The following is a 10509-nucleotide window of genomic DNA, read 5'->3' on the forward strand; positions in this document are numbered from 1 at the left end:
ACTCTATAATAGGTATTTTTAATACACTATCGCAATGGTTAATTTCATGTGTCAGCCAGACTGGGCCAAGGGACGCCCAGACAGCTGGTAAAACATTATGTATGGGTGTGTCTTCAGGGCCCTCCTGGATGAGATTAGCATTTCAGTTGGTAGCATTTCCCAGGTCTCTGGCTCGCCCAGGGCAGATCAAAGAGCTTCTCAGCCTCCATAATGTTATGAATCAATCTCTCCAAGTCAATCTCTTTCTACATATCTAGGCAGTTCCTCTTGGTTCTGTTTGCCTGGAGAACTCTGGCATAGCTGGTTTCACAAGTCGCCGGTACAGACCCGATATGCTAGACCAGAGGTTCCTTGTGCCCAGTTGCAGCTGCCGTACAAGACTGGAGACTTGTCGCTAGCCAATAGCACCGTGACCACTGGCACGCAGGCCTGTCGCCGGGGAGTGTGGGAAATGCATACCCCACAGCGGCTTCTCAGATAACAGGTGCCTAGTATGTCTGTGTACAAGTGTACTCAAAAGAAAACAAATCAGGAGTGTAGCCCACATCTTCATGGAAGGGGACGCTCAAAGGATGTCAGGCAATACTTGATTCTTTTGCCAGCCCGTATGTGGCAACATGTCTACTGGGAAACTGCAAGGTTGAGACCCTTGGTGACCAAGAACGGCTGGTGGCCGGAGAAAGTGTAAGAAGTTGGCTTTGATCAAAGGATCGTGGGCTGGTGCTTCAGTATGAGAAAACCCAATCATGGAGGGACTGGACAACGTGGCTTTAGCAAAGGTCAGTAATATAGAGACTTTCAATTCATTGGCACACATACTGATCTGGGGGACCTGCAACCTTCCAGAAGGCTGACTCGAGCCCTGAGCAGGGCACAGTGGTTTAAATGGAGGCACACAGAGCCCTCACCAGCGTAGCCAATGGCCGTGTTACTTCAGTGGCAAATTCAGTACAAAGAGCAACGTAGGAGATGGAATTTGAAAAGAAGGAATAAAGGATATAGATGGCAATGATCATTTTTACCCACTTGACAGAAAATAGAAGAGAGAATTTCTTGCCCATTTAATGGCTGAGCTGTGTGAATCTGAAATCTCTTCTTGCGTTACAGTTTCATGGCGTTCTCAGCTCAGCTCTGATTTATATTTCCTCCAGCTCTTAAAGCCAGAAATATCTTCTCAGGATCCGCACTACCTAAGTGATGTGCATCAATAAAGAGCCTCTAAGTCACTAAATTCCCTGCCTATTTGAGGAGCGATAAGAAAGAGGCATTCTCTCTCATCTCTGCCTACAATGGTGCAAATGCTTTTTGACTCGGCAAGGCTTCAGGATCTTCTCGGCATCTTGTGGGTTCCTCAATTCCTAATCTAAGCCAGTATATAGTCAGTTGTCCGCAAGTTTCTAGAGAGAACAGGACACATTTTCATCTCTGACAAACAGTAAATTTAAACTCTCCGATCTTACTTAGAACAAGTCATTTTGTGGATGATTCAAGAGCAAGAAAATAAAAGAAACAGAAATGTCCCTACTCTGGAGCTCACACCCCAACTGGGCCCCTGGCCGTCTGGGTCACCTGTGGGGCAAACTGCCTCCCTTCTCCGGGCACCAGTTCCCCCAGCTAGGAAACAGGATTCACAAGAGTATTTTCCCCACGGTGTTGTCTGAGAACTAAATGAGTTAAAACATGAATAAAACACGGAGAGTAGGGTCTGGCACATTGGGATACATTAAGTGCCTAATCCTTGCACACCATCACTGACACTGTTACATACACAGGTAATGTCTGTGGCTAACCGTGCCCAGCCGATCACATAATACTCCTCACTGGTGATACTGAGCCCAAAACGGAACTGAAGTCAACCTAACTCCAGACTGTGATCTCAAAACCAGATGCATCATTTTCTGGAATACGTATGTCTCGCTAAGAGGTTATGCCGAACCCCTCAGGGTCAAGGGCATCTACACTGGATCTGATTCAGAGATCCCAATGTCCTGGATTTTGAGTTGATTCTCTGGAAGGGTGTTTTCAGGTCTTAAGAGGGGGTAAGTATATTTTGCCAAGGGGAAGAATATGATCTGGGGTCGGAGGGTAGACTGCGGTTACTTTAAAAAATACCCACAAGTCTTCAACATTTCTCCCTCTAACAGGTGGGGAACGGCTCTCCTCTCACTGAGGCTGGACTCAGTGAGTAGTTTGTCTTGGAATACAATGTCAGAAGCCACAGTGTGTGTCCTTGAAATGAAGACATGGAAGACTTCGTGAATCCCCTCTTCCTCCCTCTCTGTCTCCATCTGTTTCTGCCTCTCTCTCTCTCTCTCAAGTCACAGGATCCCAGGGAAATCCAGTTGTCAAGTCGCAAGAACATTTAGGTGGCCTTGTGAAGAGGTCCGTTCGGTCAGGTAAGCTTCCTGGAGCAGTGAAGCCATTCCCAGACGCCTGACACACTGGAGGTCTGTTTTAACACACGCATGTTTTTTTCTGGGTAGCCAAGTTGTGGGTGATTTGCAGTGCAGTTAGATACTTAGTAAGTACTTGGTGCAGTTAGATACTCAGTAAGTACTCGGTGCAGCTAGATATTCAGTAAGTACGCGGTGGTGTAATGTATTTCTCCAGGAGTCTGCAAACGCCTGTGCACGGGGCAGGCTTTCTAACAACACCTGCTGACTGAATTCTTCCTAAAAGAAGGAATACTCACGGGCACGCTTCACGGGGAACTTCGTCGATAACCGTCATTCGTGGCCTGCCCAGACTGGCTCCCTTACTGGCTGTCTTCTCCACCCAAGCCCAGGATGAAGTAGTCCCGGCCGACCTCTCCCCCAGTCCCGTCTGGGCACGCAGCCTAGGTGTGGCCAGCTAGTGTCCTCTGCCTCGTGTCCGCCAGGGGGCCGCTTTGCACTGGACACGAGAACAAGGGCCCCTGGAGGAATGGCTGGGAACAAAGGCTGTCCTCCAGCCACACTGAAAGCGAGGATAACAGGAGCCCTGAGACCACGGGGGACACAGCACAGAAGAGGCTGACTGGGGATGAGGATTGTGCAGAGGAATCCGGATTGATGAACCGAAAGAAATGAGTCCTAAGAAGGCCCTCAATTCAACTTCTCGATAAAACTTATGAGTCCTTGGGGTACCTGGGTGGCTCAGTCGGTTAAGTGTCTGATTCTTTTTTTTTTTTAACGTTTATTTATTATTGAGAGACAGAGAGAGACAGAGCATGAGTGGGGGATGGGCAGAGAGAGAGGGAGACACAGAATCCGAAGCAGCTCCAGGCTCTGAGCTGTCAGCACAGAGCCTGACGCGTGGCTCGAATCACAAACTACAAGATCACGACCTAAGTCAAAGTTGGACGCTTAACTGAGTGAGCCCCCTAGGTGCCCCTAAGTGTCTGATTCCTGGTCTCAGACCAGGTCATGATCTCACGGTTCGTGAGGTAGATCCCTGCATCAGGCTCTGCACTGACACCATGGAGCCTGCTTGGGATTCTCTCTCTCTGCCCCTTGCCTGCTTACATGCTCGCTCTCTCCCTCTCTCTCCCTCTCTCTCTCTTTCTCAGAATAAATAAATAAACATTTTTTAAAAATCTTAGGAGTGATTTTCAGCTACATGACCCAATGAGTTTCCTTTGTAGCATTAACAAAATTTGATGTGAGTTTTCATCATTTGTAAGAAAGAGAAAGTCTAAATGATGTAGGGACATCACATATGAGAGCTTCCAGAACCTACCTCCCACACCTGCCCACATCTCCTCTGTCTTCAGTGATGCCTTTGTCTCTGTTCTCCTGGTTAAGAGCGTCCTCTCTCGAGGAGGCCCCACTCAGAAAACACGCCACTGACATCTCATCCTCCGCACTCTGAGCCTCCAGGAGCGGGGCCTGAACTCATGTGATGCGTACGCTATTTCAGAGTCAAAGTCTCTCTCTCTTCAGAAGCCAGTTTCCTGCACATTTCTAAGCAAATAACTGGGCGATTGTAATTCTCTGTGCCACAGCTCATCCATCAGAAAACACGGCCTTAAGCACTCACAAGCCAGACTCAAAAACCAAGTGCCTCCCCGGGGCAGGGAAGTTTTAAGCATATTAACGTCTTTTTATTACATCTTTAGCATCTCATTATTGTCTCGTCCAGCGGGAACCACAGGCCTGGCCACAATTATCATAGGGATAAGCCTTCGGCACTCTCTCTGCGCCAGCATGGGTTTATTTATATTTCCTTTTCGAGAAGGAAGAGAGTTAAGGGCCTGCTAATGATGTGTGCCTGGCTTCCGGGGGTCCTGGGATCTAGAGTTTATGCACAAACAATGTAATTACTAGTCCATGAAAGTAAAAACCCATCACTCCATCGGAAAAGGCAGCCTAAAAAGATTACCCACTCTGGAAATGCATTTTCCATCCTTCCTGTGAAGATCTTCAAAGAACCTCGGCAATGAAAAGAAGGCCTGGCTTTAAGGGGATGTGGCTGCAAAAAACAGTGTGTTACAAAAGTCAGCAAAGCTCATTGTCAGCCAAGGGACCCCTCTGGTGGGGGAGGAGTCGGATCGGCCCCTCTGACCATGTCCTCCGTGACCCCAAAGCATGATGAAGCAGTAATGCGCAGGCTCGGAGCTAGCATGGTGGGAGGGGTGGCGAGCCTGGCTCCACAGTCCACTAGCTGGGTGACCCGGCACAACTTATTTTATGTCCTTAAGACCCAATTCCTTATGTACAAAACTCAGGTAGTAGCATCACTCATCTCAAAGTCCCATTCGAGGCATAAATAAATGGGCGCTGCTAATGTGCTTAGAACAGCGCTTGGCCGACAACATGACTCTGCTGTAATACCCATTATCTACGTCCCCCTAACAAGGGCCGAAACCGGAAGCGGTCCACTTCCGTAGCGCCCCCAGCTGCTGGAGCGTTACGCCAACCATGGTGGATTGCTCCGTGAACACCCGTGGAAGGTATGCACTGGACGATAACCAGAGAGAACTTGGATCATGGTACCCAAGCACTGAGGTCCAAGCCCCCACCCAGCAAAACCCACTTGACCCTGGAGACTTCACATGTCAGTGATGACCTCCAGGGGAAAGGAATTCGCAGATGTTTCAGCAAACACTAGGCATGGGGCAGCTCACACAGCGGCTCGCTCCATCATTGGACCTTCCTTCCTTCCTTCCTTTTCCTTCCTTCCTTCCTCCCTCCCTCCCTCCCTTCCTTCTTTTTTCCAGTTATTTTCGCTGATTACCTGCAATGTGCCAAAGGGCCAATGGAGAATCCACTGTTCATTGTGACACAGCCTAGAGCCCAGGAAGGTCACAGTCAAATGGATATTAAAACATATACACATAAAAAGACCTACATGTCCAGGGGCGCCTGGGTGGCTTAGTCGGTTAAGCGTCCGACTTTCGCTCAGGTCATGATCTCACGGTTCGTGGGTTCGAGCCCCGCGTCGGGCTCTGTGCTGACAGCTCAGAGCCTGGAGCCTATTTCGGAGTCTGTATCTCCCTCTCTCTCTGACCCTCCCCTGCTCATGCTGTCTCTCTCTCTCTCTCTCCCCTAGAAATAAATAAAAATATTTAAAAAAAAAAAAAAAAAAGACCTACATGTCCATACGGCAGGTCAAACATCTGTGAGGTCCTTTTACAAACGCAGTCTTACTTTATCCTCCCCTACATGGGACTGCGTTACTTACGCATGTAACACGTGGCAATTCAATTATATGTGCTAAGAAAGAGAGAGGAAAACAAAACTTACCCGTGACTCCTCCTATACCTCCTTAAACCAGGCTTCGACCCATAAAAACCCAAAAAGATCAGCAACAGTCACATGCAAGAGGAAAACAAAGAAATTAAGTCTTGGGCTTTGAGTTTCAAAGAGCCTGAATCCTTATGATTGAAATTTCCTTTGAGAAATCCTTAAGGTCCTTTTTTACTATCGGCAGGTTTGCCTCTAGGCCACAGTCATCTCCATGCTACACATGGGATGTCAAGGCATCAAGAGTTAGCCGAGCTTGCCCAAGTTTAAGAGCTAGAAAGTGGGGAAGTCATAGCGGAAACAGTGTCTAAGACTCTGACCACAGACTGTGTCACAGGCACGAAAGGCACACACAGGACACAGTCAGTGTTGCCAATCACCATGGTGCATGCTTGAAACTAACATGAAGTCATCAACCACACTTCAGTGAAAAACATAGCCATTGTGAGACACTGATTCTGAAATGTGCGTTTGTTTATAATGAGCTCAAGTGTGTTTCCTTTCAGTTTCCACTTTAGACAACCACAAAGAAAGAGCAGATCTACCCCATCATCCACACAGTGGTCCTTGCCATACATAAAAGCCACCATGCCTCTCCCCCCACTTCCTCGGGGGCCCTTTTTCTTCCTCCTCACGTGGCTAAGAACTTACATCCTTCGACTATTTCTTCAGTGGTCTGATTTCAAGGACCCTCAGGCCCCGAACGCTCTCTGGAAGAGTGCGTCCCAGTTGCCCCGTGTTACTTTTATAAGCTGGAATGATGCAGAATTCTAGGACAGAGGGAAAGTAAAGTCTATCATTTTTACCCACTTTGTAAAAAATTTTTTTAATGTTGGGGCGCCTGGGTGGCTCAGTCGGTTAAGCATCTGACTTCGGTTCAGGTCATGATCTCGTGGTTCATGGGTTCGAGCCCCGTGTCGGGCTCTGTGCTGAAGCTCAGAGCCTGGAGCTGCTTCAGATTCTGTGTCTCCCTCTCTCTCTGACTCTTCCCTGCTCATGTTCTGTCTCTCTGTCTGTCAAAAGTAGATAAATGTTAAGAAATTGTTTTAATTTTTTAATGTTTATTTTTTAGAGAGAGAGAGAGAAAGCAAACAGGGGAAGTGCAGGGCGGGGGTGGGGGGGAGAATCTCAACCGGCTCCATGCTGAATGTGGGCTCGATCTCCCGAACATTATGTGAGATCATAACCTGAGCAGAAATCAACAGGCTCAACCGACTGAGCCACCCAGGTGCCCCAATTTTTGCTTCCTTTTAATATGTTAGTACATATTAAGATGTGTAACACATACATGAAACTCATGTTTCTGGACTGTAGACTCAGATCGTGGCCAAATTTAGGGTGTGGTTGTTTTTTAAGTCTAAAGGATGAATTAATTTAAAGAAAAGCTAGCGTGTATAAAGACAGAATTGTGAAGATGGCCTGTGAACGCACTTCGGGAAAAATCTCCCCTGGGAAGGTTATTTCTGCTGGCGAGCAAGGGGTTCATCCCAGGAGAAGGGAAGGCTCCTGTGTAAGCGGGGGGTGGGGTCCCCGCTGTCAGTCAGCCACTCCCGAGCATGCTTTTCAGGGGGCAGAAGGACAGAGAAGGGAAGACGTGCAGGTAAAAGGGACAGACAGCTACAGACTGTTACGGGGGGAGAGGCTGGGACTCAGAGGCCGAGAGGGAAGGACAGGCAGACACCTGAGCGGGGAGGGAAGCTGGGGGAAGGCAGAGAAGAGGCCAGGATCACCTGCGGTCTAGGCCACCTGTGCTGCCCCCTCCACACACCCCACCCCCACCCCAGCCTCACCATCACTCCTTCCTTCCAAGTCAGTCTCCACGTTCTTCCGTGCGCCCGCGGTGCCCATCAGCCCGCCCTGCTTCCTCGCTGCTGCGCCATGTCAACGGCCACCCTTTGTCGTCTGCGGAAATCTCCCCCAGCTTGGGCTGGATTAAAATTTAATAAAACATCAGGTAGCCACAGGACTAACAAGCGGATGACAGCTGTTTAATTAAAACTTAGAACTTGATTAGATGGCACCACAGAGGGAAGCACTCCAGAGGGAAAGAAGCGTAAAACCGTTAAAAACTCAAGCCTGAAATAAAGACTTGAGTTAAACGGATAGTGGAAGCCACCGTAAATGGGCCGGGGCCACCCGGGATCGGCAGTGTCTGCTCTCGGGCTGAAGTCCCGCCCCTTGTCCGGGCCCCAGCTCTGCCTTCCTTCTGGCAGGAGCTCCGTCGGGGTAAAGAAGGAGCCTCGGCTAATTCTGCGCGCCGAAGTGCGGGAAAGGGTCTGGGACAGAGGGTGCCTCCAAGCAAAACACAGAACACACAGCAGCCTCTCGTCCCTCGTGGACTCACACCTGCGGTGGGGTGTCCAGCACAGGCAGCGCGGGGGGAGGGCAAAGCACGCTGTCCCCTTCCTTAGCCCCGGACCTTCCGCAGTGACCCAGGACCCAACATCTAAGATGCATCGCAGAAGCGTATGAACAGTTAACACCGATTTGTGGAACGGTCCACTGTTTAGACAGGGGGAGAAGGAAGAACACTATCCTTTCGGGGAAATGTAATGGAGAATTTGTATCCGTTCCCTTCCCCCAAAACAACTTATCTCTTTTGAGTTTATATTCATTTGGGGGGGCGAGGGGCAGAGAGAGGGGTGGAGAGAGGGAACCCCAAGCAGGCTCTGCACTGGCAACACGGAGCCCGACACGGGGCTGGAACTCATGAACCCTGAGATCGTGACCTGAGCTGAGATCAAGAGTTGGATGCTTAACCGACTGAGCCCCTTCATCTCTTTTAAATGAGAACATAACAAAGAAGAAGATGCTTTGACAGTTACGTTTCTATACTTGAATTATATATAATTCCACGTCCTCCGAAAGGAAACACACAGTGTCATGAGGAGCCTGAGAGAATGAATTCATGTCAGAAGAAACTGAGGAAGGAATTCTTCTAATGCCTCGTTTAAAAAATAAAAAATGATGGGGACGACTGTGACAAGGATTTTGTTTTCTGTTTCTTCTCCTTCAATAACTAATATTAACTAGCTGAAGCAGCGTACTGTGTAAGGCAGATGCTTTGCTAAATTGTTACGATACGAAGAAATTCTTCTGGGCCTTTGGGATGCACACACCTGACATGTCAGGACACAAGCGCATGTTACGGAAGTGCTTGCTGCAAGGCTGCTCTCATTTTCCCGCATCGCGTCAAACCCAAGTGCATCGTGTCTCGACCTGAGCCTCTGCGACAGACTCTCTTGCGGAGATGACAGGGAAGGACTCTATCGTCTGTCCTTCTTCAGGCAGAGCCGTGGCTACTGCACACCTGACATGTGGCCAGCGTGACTGAGAACCTGGAGTTCGAACTTAACCTAAATTCAGACAGCCACGTGTGGCTGTCACCCTGCGTGGCACAGCTGTATCTCTGTTCATTTATTTCATAACACAACGGAGAAAGTAAACAGTCCATTCCCCGTTACAAAAACACCAAAATGTCATTTACTGCTTATTGAGAGAAAAGCCTAACCTTTCTCATGCTTTACCAGACAGGAGGAAACCATTCGTTTGGGCTTTTTATTTGCCTTTCTGCTTTGACAAAGGGCTCTTAAAATGCAGAAGGCTGGACTGTTCCATGCAGATGTCTCTTTCTCTGTTCAGGAGTGACCGTATTTGACAATCTACAAACCCGTGGCAATCTTAAAGGAGCCACTACTGTTTTCCCAGGGTCGTCTCTGCATTAGGATGTGTGTCTACTTTTATAAGAGAAGCGGACCTTTAATTGAGCCCTGTCCAAGAAGTACCTTTCTCCTGTTGGAAGCGGACAATCACACGCTCCACATGCTCTTCCCTAAAAGGTGCCACCAGCCGGGAGGTAAAGGTCAACAGGAAGCGAAGCTTTGACATACCTTTGTTCTATAATCAGCCTGCTCCTTGTGTACTTGAGTGGTGGCTCCCAGGAACCTTCCCATGGGGCGGATGCCTGCTGTGCCGGCCGCTGCTAGAGACTGAAAATGAGAGGAAGCCCTGATGTGGGCACAGTTGGGGATTCCTGCTAAGTGTGTAGCTCACGGACACCAGCTCTCATAAACTCCATCTGAAAGGGGGTCCCCAGGCGAGCACTTTTAGTTATTTGTTGCAGGCCAGTCTTGTTATGGGACAGAAAAAAACAATGCATGTTCTCACTTGATACTTTTATTTTAATGTTTATTTATTTTTAAGAGAGAGAGAGAGAGACAGAGTGTAAGCAGGGGAGAGGCAGAGAGAGAGGGAGACACAGAATCCGAAACAAGCTCCAGGCTCTGAGCTGTCAGCACAGAGCCCGACGCGGGGCTCAAACCCACGAACCGCGAGATCATGACCTGAGCTGAAGTCGGATGCTCAACCAACTGAGCCCCCCAGGGGCCCTGAGCCGGGGAACTTCTGTCTTCACGTGACCTTCCCAGAGCTGGACGATGCACCTGGAGCTGGGAATGGACCACATGGCTGTATGACGGGGCTACCGGCAACGATACCCCCTGAGTAAGCGTCCTTCTGAGAGCAGGAGGCTGGCACGGAGAGATCCCTGCTCTCCAGAGCAGTCAGCGCTCTGAGGAGTGAGCATGCCATGCTCTGCAGCCTGCACTGGCTCCCTAGTGCCTCACCCCCAGGCAGCAGGCATGGCACTCACGGGCCACCCTTCCACCATGGCCACCCCTCCCCGCATGGCCAGTTGCTCACTTCACATTTTCCTTTCAATTGATCTTCGGGTTTCTAATTTAAATAAAAATACTTACTCTTAAAGAAAGCTTCCTGTTACATAAAT

This window comes from Hyaena hyaena, unplaced genomic scaffold, assembly GCF_003009895.1.
Source record: "Hyaena hyaena isolate Hyena2069 unplaced genomic scaffold, ASM300989v1 scaffold_0, whole genome shotgun sequence".
Lineage (NCBI taxonomy): Eukaryota > Metazoa > Chordata > Mammalia > Carnivora > Hyaenidae > Hyaena > Hyaena hyaena.